Raw genomic sequence first — 14,540 nt, forward strand, 5'->3', positions numbered from 1 at the left:
CCCCCACCCAGTGTGGGGCTGGTGGCTCCCAGGGCCGAGGGAAGGTGGGTAGGGGATGCTCTGCTTTCATCCCCCAGGCACTGGGGTGGGATGTTGTAACATAACATGCTCATTTGGACCCAGACAGGGAACCGAACCGACTGACAGCGATGTACAACTTCAATGTTTTTTGTCAAAAGGAAAAAAAATAAAACCTTGTTGTAAAGAACCGCTGCAGACCCCGTCTCATTGGCAACCCCCTCCCATGCTGGTGGGGACACGGGGACCCCAGGTGAGATGCTGGATCCCGGCCAAAGGTCCCCGTGGTGGGGAGCGGGTGACACACAGCCTGTGCTGTGCCCCATCACGCAGGGTGGGGTGTTCCCCAGCGTGGACATGGGAGACCATCCCCTGCCCATGGCACCACTATGGTCCTCAGATGGCGGGGGGAGGGATGCGGAGAGAGGCAGGGAGCATGTTTGGGAAGGGTCATCACCTGGGGGAGCAGTGGCTTGTGTCCAGCTGCTTCCAGACACGTCAGCCTGGGGAGGCTGGGGGAGCTGGAGTCAGGAGCCTGAGGAGCTGTCACCGGCGGCACGGCAGCAAACCTGCTGGGAGGAAGCCGAGAGCATCAGGGTGACATTGTATGGCTGGAGAAACGCAAAGGAGCACCAGCCTGTAAACCGAGGGCTTGGAAAACCTGCTGGGATCCGGGGCTTCAGGCGATTCGAATAGCTTGGCCACCCCACCACGCCCAGGACGTGCCGAGTGGATTCAGATGCAGTTGCCCAGTCCAAAGTTCGCAGGTGAGTTGTCAAGCAAAGATGCTGAAGTCAGGTCTTCTATTTCTTTTTTTTTTTTTTTTGCAGAGACATCTAAAGCACAAAAAGTTCTGAGAGGCGAGTGAGCAGCCCACGGCTGTCTGCAGGCTGGGCACGGGTGACAGGGATGTTTTATGGCTTTTCAACAGGAATCTTCTTTTTCTTTCCCGGTGATGGGTGAGTGCAGTGCCAAGAGGAGCTCAGGGGAGAATGAAGGCGATTGCTTTGCTCATCCCGACCACTCTGAGCCGGGCTTACCCCACGTGTCTCCCATGTGCCACTGCCATCGAGGCCCGAGCCCAGACGTCATGACCGGCTTTTTATGTTGCCCTCCACTTTCTGCATCTTCCCCCTTATTTCCCAAACACTCTCAGGTTTGGTTTCTAATTCTTAGGCTCATGAAGTGCTAAAAAGCACATTTTCTGTAGGAATCGTATGGTTCCATAGGGACATCGGGCACTTGCCTGGGTAATGGATGCCGTGATAACCAGGAGGCAAAGCCTGGCATTTTTCAGGCTGGGAAGCACATTCCCGTTTTAAAGCCAAAGACGTGATCTGCATCCCTGACCGTGGTGAAAGCTCTACAGGGTGCTGATGCCTTCTTGGTGGCTGAGGGCTTTGCCATTGGCACTGGAAGCAGTTTAAGGAGAGGCTTGCCAAAAGCCCTGCATCAACGTTTTTTGAAGTGAATGTCTTCAGTCTGAACTGCCCCAAAGGCTTTGAAAGTCAGGCTGGGTGTGCAGGTCGGATGGACATCCCATGGAGCCCTGCCCAGGAGGCTGGTGCTGGGATGAGCGATGGATGTAGCTAGCTGAGTGCTTTACCTCCTTTGTCACCTTTCCCCAAACCCCCTAGTGTATCTGGGGCCATGAAAAAGATACCTGAGCAACACAGGGAAAGCAGAGCTTCACTCCAGCAAGGGAAACCGGTGCTGCAAAACGGGGAGCCTTCGCTGCCGGAGAGCCAACGCTCTGCCTGGCAGGCACGGAGGCTAAAAAAAGCCCCTTGACAAATGGAACAGAAAGGTTAAAATTATCCGTACATCATCTGAATAACAATGGCGATGCAGATTGTACCTGCTTAGAATAGCTCCAGGAGACAAGGGATAAATCGGGAACAAAAGTACCCCAGAAACAGATGCCGCTGGCAGAAGTGCTGGTGCTGCTCCTCCACGCGCCAGGGTTCGGGGAGCCGCGGGGGATGGGGCCACCAAAAGCACCAAAGCCTGGCTGGTGGGTGCTCCAGGGCCCTTCCAGCCCCAGGTCCCGGCAGAGCTGCCTGGGACATGGAAGCAGTCCCTACCCACAGCATTGGCATCGTGGTGTCGTGCGCAGCTCGTCCTGCATCCAGGTGCCTGGGGGACATCAACAGTCCTTCTTCTGGGACTGCTGCAAATCAGCACCCCTTAACCCTGCTCTTCTTACTGGGAAAAGACCCTTCCTGGGAAGAGGCTTCATCTAATTAGATTGCTCTCTCTCTGTCTCTGCCCCCCTTTCCTCCTGCTGCCCCTGCAAAGCCAAATGAAGGCACGTGGCACTGGGTGCCTATTTATTCCCTAAATAATACGACTCCCCAGATTATTTTTAAGGCAGGATGCCAGCAATTGTGCAACCCTGGGAGGGTTGCGAGGGAAGCCTGGCTCCCTTCCCAGGGCACTCGAACACCCCCTCGGTCAAACGCCTGATGACGACCACATTAGTTCCTTTCGTTAAGCTGTGGCATTGCCCTCCGAAACCTCCAGTAAAACAAGGACAACTTGGTTGTGAGGCTGCTGGAGTCATACAATCACAGAACATGGAATCATGTGGTTGGAAGGGACCTTAAAGACCATCTAGTTCCAACCACTCTGCCACGGGCAGGAACACCTTCCACTAGACTAGGTTGCTCAAAGCCTCATCCGACCTGGCCTTGAACACTTCCAGGGATGGGACATCCACAAAAGTCAAACTCAAGCCCCTGGGGGAAGGAAGGGACAAGAACGGGGTGGGGGGACTGGCAAACTTGAAAGAATGAAGCCTTTTGTCTTCATTTTTCCAGTTCCAGTGAGGTGGGAGGTCCGACGAGGTGGTACACCCAGACATACAATGCTGAGCGAGCAGAGGTTTGCTCCCTCCAAGGACGCAGCTGATGGCTCGGAGGGGAGAGGCCGGGGGTGGCTCTCAACTCCCCCTTCCCTTTCGTTCCTCCAGTGGTACTCACAAGCACACTCTCCCGGTGCCAAGGATGTGTGTGGGCTCTGAAGCGGGGCTGGTGCTTACTCATGCCGGGAGCCACGTGGCATTGCTGGCTCACAGGCTGGCAGCACCGACAGTTCCTTGGGCAAGCATCCCCCCCCACGGGTGAGCATCCTCCCACGGGTGAGCATCCTCCCACGGGTGAGCATCCCCCCCACGAGCAAGCACATGCAGCCGCTGCTCCTTTCCAGCACCAGCACAGCTCCCTGGGGAAGTGGGGTGTGCTTGTTGAGGCTTGTCCTCCCCAAAGGGCTTTAACAGCCCGGCCTGGTTCAGCACCTCTGTTTTTTGTCCTGCTCATTTATTTATGTCTCTTGGCAACGATCTGCCTTGCACAGTGACATAGTGCTGCACATCTGCACCGGCTGCGTTTGCCAGGTGAAAATACCACGGACTGCCCTGGAAACTGGCCCATACCAGCACACGGAAGAGCGAGCTGCCAATACTGTCTCCCAGGAGCTTCTTGGGAGCTGCTTTGTGTCATTTTTGGTTTTACAGGGGACAGGGAGCGAGGTGATGGACAGGGCTGGTCTCACCCCTGCCTCTCCCATGGGCTTGTCTTGTTTCGGTACCCACCGCCCCGTCTCTTGGTTAAATGCCACAGAGCAGGAAAGAGCCCGCTGTTCTTTTGCCTCTGCTATTTCTGTGTAGATAATTAAAAAAAAAAACAAACCCAAACTAACACAATTCTGCCATGCAATTCCAATTCTGCATGCAAAAAGCATTCATTTCTCTCCTTCCCCAGCTGGCATCTTCCCCTCACCGAAGCGGAGCTCTCTGGGTGCCAGGCACCCCTGGCAAGGGGCATTCAGGTGCTGGGAGGACTGGGAGAGCAGGACCTGCAGCCAAAATCACCTAGTGCACTCGGTTTGAAGCTGTTGTGGAGGTGGATGTCTTCACAGCAGTCCAGAAGGACCAGGACACGGATGCGACGCCCGCGGTGGGCTGCTCCTGCAGACTTCAGCAAAGGTACCGGTGCCACTTGGTGTGGAAGGGAGAGGGAATAGGGATGAGGGTTGAGGGTGCGAGGTTGTTTGGTAAAACCAAAACCAGGCCTAAGCAAGGCACTCTCTCCCGCCCACACACGCTCCCCTGGGACCCAGTCGGTCAATTTATGGAGCAATCTGCCATAGATGATGCGATTTTCAGATTGAGTTTCACAGCTCCACATCATGGCCATCATGAATGATGTGGGGTTTTTTTTTCCTTTCCAAAAGGGGAGGAGCAGGGGAAGGAAATAAATCCGAGGGTTATGACTCCCAGAGGAGTTTAATCCTATGGTATCCGGGCAAATATGCTTTGGACCATGGTGTCACACCTCTGGGTGAAGCATCAGTCAGCTCCCAGTTGCCCCTTCCCTTGGCCTCAGGAGTGTTGACAGGCTTGCAGATGCCCTTATTTCATTGCTAATTTACTTTAGGGGAGGGGAAAAAGAAAAAAAAAGTGCAATCAAGCTTTTTTGGGGTTTTTCTCACTGATCAAGGGGTGGGCTTCATTTACACAGCCATAATTTTTTTTAAGGAGCTGTCCCAGCTTCAGCCCTTCTTCCTGCAGCATGTGATATTGTGCTGTGTCAGCAAGTCTCATCTCCTTTAGCAGCTCGGAGCGCATTGGGAAACCAGCGTGAGCTGTGCGAAGGAGCTGTGAACAAGCAAAGCCTCCCCTGCCCCTTGGCAGAGCCTTGTCTTTCACCTCTCAGCAGGAATAGCTGCAGCCGCTTTCTGCAGCAGAAGTGGGAGCAGAGGGGGTGCGATGACGGGGGACAACGGGATAGGCCAGGAATCCTCACATCATCCTCTCAAGGACACAGCCTCGGGTCACAGCCAGCCTGCCACAGCCCGGACTATCTGTCACCAGTCCTGGGAACAAGAGCTTTGCTGCCGTCCCCGTGTCCCCATATGCCTGGTGTCTCCAGCCACGCATGTACCGAGGTGGATGGACCACCCCGCTGCAAAGACAAACATCTTTGCACCCAGGTCTTAGTGATCACTTAGTGGAAGATGCCCCAGTGGGTCAGGCAGCAGGGAAGGAGAAGCAACAGAGGGTGCAAGCCAGGCAGAGGAAGCCACCCGTGCCCACCCGCTCCTCTTTTTGCTGCTTGAGGATGTTCCTGTGATGAGCATTGGCAAACCTCTGCTTTGCCTGGTGCTGGTTTGACAAAAAACCCATATTTTTCTCCTGCACAGAGCGGACCAGCACTGCAGAGGACCAGCTTGCTCTGCAACATCTCAGCAGCACCAGCGGGGAAGAAGACCCACAGCTGATAGCGAAACGGGCAGATGGGATTATCAGTCACGTGTGCCGCCGCTCTCCCCTTGTCTTAGCCTCCTTTTTTTTTTCCCTGCGTTAACTCCTCAAGCGGGTTTTCAGCCTGCACTAGTGACAGCGATTCGATGCTTGACACAATCAGCTTCTTCCCACCGTCTGCCAGAGGCTGGTGGGTGTTTAAACATACCCGACGGGACGTTTCTGAGCAAGGCTGGCCTTCCTCCGCAGCACACCCCGGGAGCATCCCAGCAGGAAAGCCTTCTTGGGCACTGGAGACCCCAGCAGCTCCCAGGGGAAAGGCCTTGGCAGCTTGTTTGCCCACTCTCACCCAGGTTTATGCTGCCCCAGATGCAGGTCACCACCATCCGCATGACAAAACGAGGCTGCCCTGTCTAATTGCCTCTGCTAATTTTCCCCTCTCCAGTATCAGCTCTCTTCGCTCCAGGATTTAGCCTTCCTTGCCCTAGGAAGAGCTTTAGAGATGCGCTCCAGTGACCGTAGCTAGTGGCTGGGAAGCCACCTTGGCCATGGCAGAACTTCTTCTCCTTCATGTGTGCTCCTGAGCACGCCTGCCTGAGGAAACGGGGTGAAGGAGACGGCTGGGTCAAACATGGGCTTAGCCCCTGGCGCTGAGTGCTGCGCATCGATTCATACTGGCATGGGGTTGGTCTATGGTCAATTACTTACCACCTCTGGCTGTAAAGTTGCTGCCCCTTAAACCTCTGTCCTCCCTGCACCCCCGTGCTAGAGAGACCCCTTGGAAATCCTCAGCCAAAGCAAAGCGGGCTGTAGGAGACTGCAGCAGGAGATTGGGCGGCTAAAATCCAGAGCCCCAGCTGGGACGAGCTGCTCCCAGACCCCATCATTGGCACTTGCTGGGTGCACCCACCTTCTGCCAACGCATGCGTGTGCCACCGCCAGACTCCCCCGGTTTGGAGGTGGAGCTGCCGGCACCAAGTGGGTCCCTGGGCATCCCTGGAGATGCTCTATGAAGGGCTTGGTGCTGGCTCCAAGCTCGGATGCCCGTTCCCAGCTGCGCAGGATGGAGATGCTGCAGTCCCCAGGTGTGGCCTATGAGCCACCTCTTAAATAGCAGTGCTGAGGGTGAGGGGCTCTCCCTGCCCTTCTCCTGGAGCTGCTGTGGCCAGCCACTGTAGAGATGGGGCTATCTTGCTGGCGAGGACAGCCTTTCACCATCCCCAAGTCCAGTCCTGCTCACAGGTGGGGAAACTGAGGCATGAGGTCACAGAATCGAGAACAGTAGTTCCTAATGGGTCAGACATTGCTCCCTTGGTCTTGGAGATGCTGCTCGCTGCCTGAATGCTTTAATCATGTTTCTTACAGTTTCCCTCTGTAGAAACCCCTTTCTGCTCTGCTTGGGAGGGTTATCTGGTGGGGGAGCAGGAGGCTTCCAGCCAGGCGGTGCTTGTTGGGGCTGAGCTGCTGCCCACGTTGCCACCAAGGCTCTCACCTCGCCCTCGAACCAGCCTCGGCATTGAGGGAAAGAGGTTAAGCTCTATTTTTGGACGCAAATGACTACAGCTCCAGTGAATTAACTCAGAGATGTTATTACAGGCCATGAGAACAGGTCAGGTTTCAGTCTGGGAAGGAAGCAGGTTAAGTGATGTTCTACAATTGTCTCCTGGCTGAAATCAAGCCAGAAAATAAGGTTTGTTGCATATTCTGTCCCTTCCCTTTGGCTCATGGTGCAGGGGGATGGCTCGCCAGCCCTGGGTATGGCTGGGGGGCAGGGGAGAGGCTCTGGCAGTGCTGGGAGGGAGGCTGGCTCTTCTCCCAGCAACAAAAACTTATTTTAGCTGGGGAATTGGAGGTCAGGGGTGCTAGGCAGACCTCCCAGGCTGAGTTTCACAGCCTTGAGAAGAACAAGTTGTTGAATTCGCCAGCACTGCCATAAGGAGACACGTTGCAGACGGAGAACGCTGTATCCTCCGTTCCTGACAAACGCCTGTCGTGATCGCTTGAATATAAAGCAGGGGCTTAGGCAGGGGGAGCTTATTTAGTGTTTGTACTTTTCCATAAATTCATGTTTCTCTGTGAACTTCCAGAAACCCGCAGCAAAGCCAGGGCTCCCGTGAGCACAGCAGAAACGCAGGATCGGGCCCCATTGCCCACAGGCTGGGTCCTGCCGATGAGGAAGCCAAGCCACAGTGTGCTGGCACCCTTGTCCTGCGGAGGCAGGCACAGAGGGTGGCAGTGACATTGCCATGAGGTGCCTGGACTGGATGTTGCCTGGTCCTACAGCACAGAGCCTTGTCTGATGGTCATGAAGCCAAGAGGCCATGTAGAAACGCTGGTGGCCAAGCCACCAACCTCCCTACCCCGAAGTCAATGCCGTGGGCTCCTGCCAGGACGTGCTTACAGGGAGAAGCAGGAGCTTCTCTTTGCCATGGTCACCAAAGGAGACTCTCCTTGGCATGTCTCCTGCTCAGCTCCCTTAGTCCTCACCATTTTCTTACCCCCAGAGAAAGGATTTACTCTGAACAAGGTCATTCCCTGGCAGCGTCCACCACTCCACCTCGGTCCTGGCAGTCGGAGAAGCGAGACAGATGACGGCAGGACCAAGGGGACAGCTGAGAGGCGAGTGGTAAAACTGCAGACAGATTTATTTCAAGATGCAGCTGGAATTTTCTCTCCCACCGATCCCTGTGCTCTGCGGCGTGTGAGGACAGATGTGAAACGCGACTCCATTCAGAGCCTGCAAACAGCAAAAACCTCCCTTGCACAGCCGTGTTTTCATGTGCATTTCTAGGGCTCTGGCAGAAACCAGGTCCTGTGGTGCACTCAGCAGTGGATGCACTAAATGGCCACGAGTTTCCATATCTCAGACCTGCCAGGTCGATCTGGGCAGTTGGCAGTGCCGATAGCTCTCCTGGTGCTAACACAGCAGTGCTGGTCACAAACAGTGGCCTGGGAACTGGCAGGGGGGTGGACCAGCTGGTGGAATTTATTTATTTTTTAGCAGGTTTTGGTCTATTAATCCAAACCTCAGCTTGGCTCAACTTCTTCGGAGCTGCTGGTTGAATAAGCTGCGAGACGGGATTAAACGTCACTGTGCCATCAACTGGGCATAAAAAGGAAGGAGGGCAAAAGCAGAATGGCGGGGAGAGAGCAGCAGGGCTGGAAGTGACCCACACAGACCCTGTCCTGAGAAACACCGTCCCCAGGAGTGGGAGGATGAACTGCTTCTAGAGAAAACAAAAGGAGGGAGCTGTGACCCAACAGCTGCTCTTTCCCACTCTGTAGAGCTGCGACAAGGCTCGCATGGTCATGGTGGCAGGTGTCTGCAAGGTGCTGTTGCTTTTGCACCGAAAGCTCTTGCAATGCTCCTCTGAAGCTGTCAAGAAAGCTTGGGCTTGCTGCTGCCGTGTGCTGCAGTAACAGCCGGCCTCTCAGCAGAGATGGGGCTCCTGGGGGTGAGGCCATCTGGACGCACAGGAGGAGACAGCCTGTGCCCCCTGAAACGTGTCAGCTCAGGGTGGGAGAAGCAAATCCTGTTTCACGGAGGGGTGAATAGCTTCATCGATGGAACAGGGAGACTTCACTAGAGGTGGTTTTCGAGCCCTGAGCATCCTGGCTCCAGCTTCAAGCACGCATTACCTGACAACATGAGGTCTCAGCGGTGGAGAGAGCAGAACGTGCCTTTGGTGAGAGCAGATGCTTGCGGGCAGCTTGCTGGCTCGCCATGCAGACAGCGGTTGCCTGCCTTGCCTGCCCATTGCAGATTGAGCTTGCCTGGCACGGGGCTGCCTCCCTGCAGCCGGGCTGTTTGCGTGCCCAGTTGGCTGCCCTTGGCTGCTGTGACGCCCCCTGGGATGATGATGGCTGCAGATATTTTGATGAAATCTAAAAATCTCTCCACAGCTAATCAAAGGGCACCCAGCAATCAGCCCATGCTCTGCAACTTGGTCAAATCCGGGATGTCACGGGGGTCTGCATCTCAGGAGATGCATGCCACATTGCAGGTGAGTCCCAGTGTGGCTTTTCTGGCCCATGGAAGTTTGTGCAGCTTCCCCAGTTGATAAAGAGTGGTTGCAGGGTAATGGTTTTGCAGCTGTGGATAAAATAGATGACTTGGTGTGCTCCAGGAGGCTCCAGCAGCTGTGTGAGTTCACGCAGGGGGGCTTCACAGAGCATCAGGGCAAGGATCTCCTGTAAAAGGGACTTCTGGCATCTTCTAATCTCTCCAGCAGCTGCCAGAGCCAGGAGTGTCTCATAACAGCTGCTCCCGCAGGGACCCGACGGCTCTTGGGCAGAGATCTTGCAGTGCTGAGTGAGGAAGAGGAGCTCCCCGGGCCGAATCACAGCAGCAATCACGGTGCGTGCCTGACAACCTGCTCATCCAGCTGTGGGTCCTACTGGGCTTTGGCTGCTTCAAGCGAACCATTCAAGTGAACACAATGTCCGTGGGTTTTAAATGAAACCTGCTGCTTCTTCCCTTCAGTTTACTGTGCTTCCAGCTGTCCCTGTTGTCTGCCAAGTGCCAGGACTGTCACGGGTAGATGACCCAGACTCAGGGTTCTCATCTCCCAGGAATATAGCTGCTGTCTGGAGGACCAAGCGGCCTGAGTTTCTGGTCTGCTCCCTGTGATGCCGCTGCTGCTTTGTGTTGGGCATCACAAGCTCGTGGGGATGCACGGAGCAGTGTGTCCTTGCCCTTTCTGCAGCGATGCTCTGCTGCTCTGCAGGTATCTGTTGCTGCGTGTCTGCTCGGGCGTTGATCTTGCAGACCGAGCCATGGGTGGATGAGTTTCTTTCTTTTAAAACAGAGGCTATGCCGAGGCAGCTGTGAGGCCCTGCCAGTGGAGAGTAGCTCTTGTTTTGCAGGAATGCAAAAGCCAGATGATTTCTCAATGTGCTCAACTAAGATAATACCGAATAATCTCATTTGCATTTTAATTTCCTAGCCCTGTTGGGAAAAGCTGACACACCACTGCTCTCCCCATCTGTGGATGGCGTGTGCCTGTGGACACGCTCATCGGAGGGCACCACCAGCAGCATTTGGGCTTTACCCAGCTGCCACTCCAGCTGCCAGGAGTGATGGGATCAAAGGGACATCGAGGGCTCCTTGGATGGCTGGGAGAGCGTTGATGCCATGACAGTGAAGGCTGTCCCACCGACTGGAAGGTGCAGCAGGACACTTGGCTTCTCTTCTTCATGTGCCTTGCAGAGGCTGGATAGGAGTGGTGGCCACCTCCTGCCCCCTCCCCGGCGAGGCTTTCCTGTGCTGAGAAAGTGCCTGACTCCATCTGGTTGTTTTTCCCGGCTGGTGGAGCTGAGTCATGGCTGTTCTTCAAGGAGAAGGTTCGTTTGCCCCCAAACGATCCCTCTCCCTGTGCAGCGAAGCCTGTGTCCCTCGTGAGGCTGCTGTAATTTTCTTCTCGTGAATCTGTGGGTTTCTTGAGCTGAGGAATTTTTGCCATTCATGTATCACTGTTCCATAAAAACGGCTACTTCTCTCCAGGGATGTACTGTTGGGAAGTGACGTTACACCTTCCTTCATGGATCAGCCCAGTGTGTGTGTGACAGACCGCTCCACGCAGCTGAGCGTGGCAATAAAACCTATCTTTGGTTCCCCGTCAGAGAAGTATGCTCTCCTCGAGGTCTGAACTTGTCCCATGGGCTCCCAAAAGTTCAGGCTATGTGCAGGGGAAGGATCCCTGCTTTCAGAGGAGCAGGCATGCAGACGAAAGCAGTGCCAGGTTTCTGACCCCATCCTGGTGCAAGCACACCTCTCCCTTGGCCCAAGCACCTGCCTTGGCAGTCCAGCCTGGCAATGCTCTTGGGTTTGGTTTGCCTTGTCTCAAGATGACATACCAATGTCTAAGAAAGTCTCTCATCTATTTAATTTCTTGCTTGCATCCCCATATGTACTTTACCAAATGTGTGGGACCGGCATATCTCTCCACTCCTCCATCTGGTGAGGGCAATAGCTACTTCTTACCAGCTTGGGCCAATGTCACCTGCTGGTGGTGGGCACTGGGGTAGGACCCTGCAAGCCTCGTCCTTCCCACTTCTTTTTTTTTCTCTGCCCTTTTCTGTCTTGCAACTCTTTCCTTACTCTGGGAAGCTGTGGAAATAACCAAGTGTTTGCAATAGCTTCCTACAGAGCCCGTTTCCTCGGAGAGCTGATTAAAGGTGAACAGGAGAGAATCTAAGTGCATCCATGCTTTTATCTCCTCCTGAGGCATCATGATTTGCTGGGAAAACAAGAAAATCCTGGATTCCACGGGGTCAAGGAAACTTCTTTAATCTCCCTCGTTAAACAGAAGTGGGAGCTCTCATGGTGTCAGCGGAGTCGTACCGCGGTGAGTTTGGCCTGGCTTCTGCCTTTCATCCTCCGGCTGCTCTACAGCCGGGCTCCCATCTTTTACCCCTGAGCTTCGGAGGGGGTTGGCTGGGGACATCTCCGTAGGGTTTGCCAGGACCAGCTGGCAGATTCGCTGCAGCAGGGAAGGACGTCCAGAGGGCATGGGCTGGGGGTCCCGCCACGCACCCACAGTCGGCCCCATCCAGGACAGGGGAGGCTGCTGGATGCCGCAGGTGGGTGAGACGTCTCCTGTGACGCACAAGGACAAGCCCTTGCGTTTTCCTCACTCACCTCCATCTTTGCCGCATGTATTTCTAAGCAAAATCTCTATGGAAACAGGTACTGTTTGTAATAAAGCCTCTGTTTTTCGCTTTGCTCTGTTGCTCTCGAGGAAGGAGGCAGGGCAGAGACCTATAAAGGGCAGATAAGTTTTAGGCAAGGAGAGACACTTCAGCTGCCGCAGCCCTTGGCACAGACAGGAACAGCCTTTGCATCCCTTGGTCCTGCCCTCGCTGATGGGAGACGGAGGCTGAGATCAACCAGACCCTTTCTTGGCTCCCTCAGTTTTGGTGAGGACTCAACGCCGGGCTTACACAACCCTTCTTCCTGTCCCAGTGGGATGGAGGGGAGCACCGTGATGTTGAACAGGGGGTAAATCATTCTTGCCCGGAGTTAATAACACAGATTTCATGTCTCCCCAGTGAGCTACCAGCCCTACAGCACCCTGACTCTCTTGAAGGTCACCCAGTGCTAGTCCTGTCTCCCTGTCCTTACAGCACCCACCGTGACATCGCTACGGGGTCCACGTGAGCCACCTCCGCGCTAGCTGCGGTGCAGGGGGAGCGGGAGCTGCAGGCTGTGACGCGAAGGGGCCGGAAGCCACCATGAGACAGAAGGATGCAGGAGCCCCCGCCTTCCTGGGATGCTGGAGCTCCGTCATCTCGCAGAGCTTCCTGCCCGCAGCCTGTTCCCAGGCTCATGAGCTTTCTAACTTGTTTGTTTATTTTAGGGAGGGAAGGAGATGTTTTAGGAGCCGAGAGAGGAATGATTTAAAGGAGGAATTCAGTGCCAGATTGGCATCCTCTGCATCAGAGCACCCAAGCGTACTCAGAGCTGCAGGAGGGAGCTGTGTTTGTCAGCTCCTTCTGCTGCCATTCGCCCTTGATACTCGCAACCCTGGGCTTTTTCAGGGGCTGTGCTGGCTGTGGGGGCTACTAAATCCAAAGGAACCTGCAGTGGACTAATACTCAGACCCTGGTATTTTTCAGGATGCTCTAAGCTGTTTCTGTTTTCCACCCAGACAGAGTGAACTGGGCCCTGAATCGGAAGTAAATGGTCTTTGATGCCAAGATCATAGAATGGTTTGGGTTCGAAGAGACCTTCAAGATGATCTAGTTCCAACCCCCCTGCCATGGACAGGGACACCTTCCCCTGGACCAGGTTGCTCAAAGCCTCATCCAACCTGGCCTCTCCAGCTTTCTTGTAGCCCCTTTAGGTACTGGAAGGCTGCTAGGAAGTCTCCCTGGAGCCTTCTCTTCTCCAGGCTGAACAACCCCAACTCTCTCAGCCTGTCTTCATAGGAGAGGTGCTCCAGCCCTTGGAAGATGAGCCCATGGTGGCACCTGGCCCTCCAGGTCTGGAAGGAGGGTCTTCCACCCTGAGCAGGAGCTGGTGTCCTCTCCCCACTGAGAGCTGGTCCCATCACATTGGCCAGAGGCTCCTTGGCCCCACAGAGGATGGAAGGACGTGCTGTAAGAGGTCTCTCTCCTTGACTCCTGCTTTTCTTTAAATAATTCTTTGTGTTCAGCCCAAAGCAGCCACGTGTAACCACCCTGCAGCTGGGGCTTGCTCCAGGTGAAATCCATCTCACCTGTTCCCCTACCCGCTCTGCCAAGAAGCACAGCCCAGGGGCTGCTCGGCTGGGGGTGTCAGGGCTGATGTTTGGGGACCAGCAGCTCCGGGACACTCCAAGGGAACTGGGCATGGAAAACGCTCCCTTCCCACTGCTGTTTCTGGGAGAACTGTATTTGCTTTAAGAACAGAGATTCAGACTATAAAGCTAATGGTGTTTCCTTCCAAAAGGAGTCAATATTACAGAGTCTTTGTGGTTCTGCTAGAATTACAATACGTGATTACTGGGGTTGGAACACTGGTTAATTACCTAGTCATTTGTTGTAATGCTCCCAATTAGCTTGTGAAAGCACAGCAAATGCATTACTTCACACCTGTTTTTAACGGCTTATGCAAGGTTATTCATAGATAGCAGAAGATAAACAGTGTTACTTGTCATATTAGGGTGGTGTAGCACCTTCCTGCTTCCTTGGGTGTCCTTTCCCAGCTGGGGGAAGACAAGAATTCATACGTGAGATGAGGTAAGCACCTTGATGTGAGTCATTTCACATGCCAGCTGATCGCGTCGCCTCGCATGTGATTCAGTGAAGCATGGCTTTTGCGGTAGGCATGGGAGCCTGTCAAACCCCGTGGCAATGCCAGCGAGGCGGGATGGTTCAGACTGAAGGGGAAACGGGTTGAAAGGAGGTCCTGCAACATCGCCCGCCTTTCTGAGCCTTGTTGGACTTCGTTATGCCGGTGTCTTGGTGTCAGGGAGCAGAGAGAGGGTCTTCGTGCCCAGGCAGAGGGGCCAGCCTTCGCCCAGCCCCACTTCTCCTCGCCGCCTCTGCGTGCCACATGATTTCATGCCCACGAGAACACGCACGTCAAGGCAATGTTTGCCCATACAAGTGCCTGTTTGCCCACACAACGCGTTTGTACATCTGGCTTGGCAGATGGGTGCACACGCAAAAATGGGCAAGAAAACACTGAGGCCTGGATGGCAAATTAGGTCTGGTTTTCTTTCCTTTTTCCTGAAGGTGCTGCTCGTAGTTACCTGGTTACAGCTGCGTTGAAACG

This window comes from Tauraco erythrolophus, chromosome 10, assembly GCF_009769465.1.
Source record: "Tauraco erythrolophus isolate bTauEry1 chromosome 10, bTauEry1.pri, whole genome shotgun sequence".
In the NCBI taxonomy this organism is placed as follows: Eukaryota; Metazoa; Chordata; class Aves; order Musophagiformes; family Musophagidae; genus Tauraco; species Tauraco erythrolophus.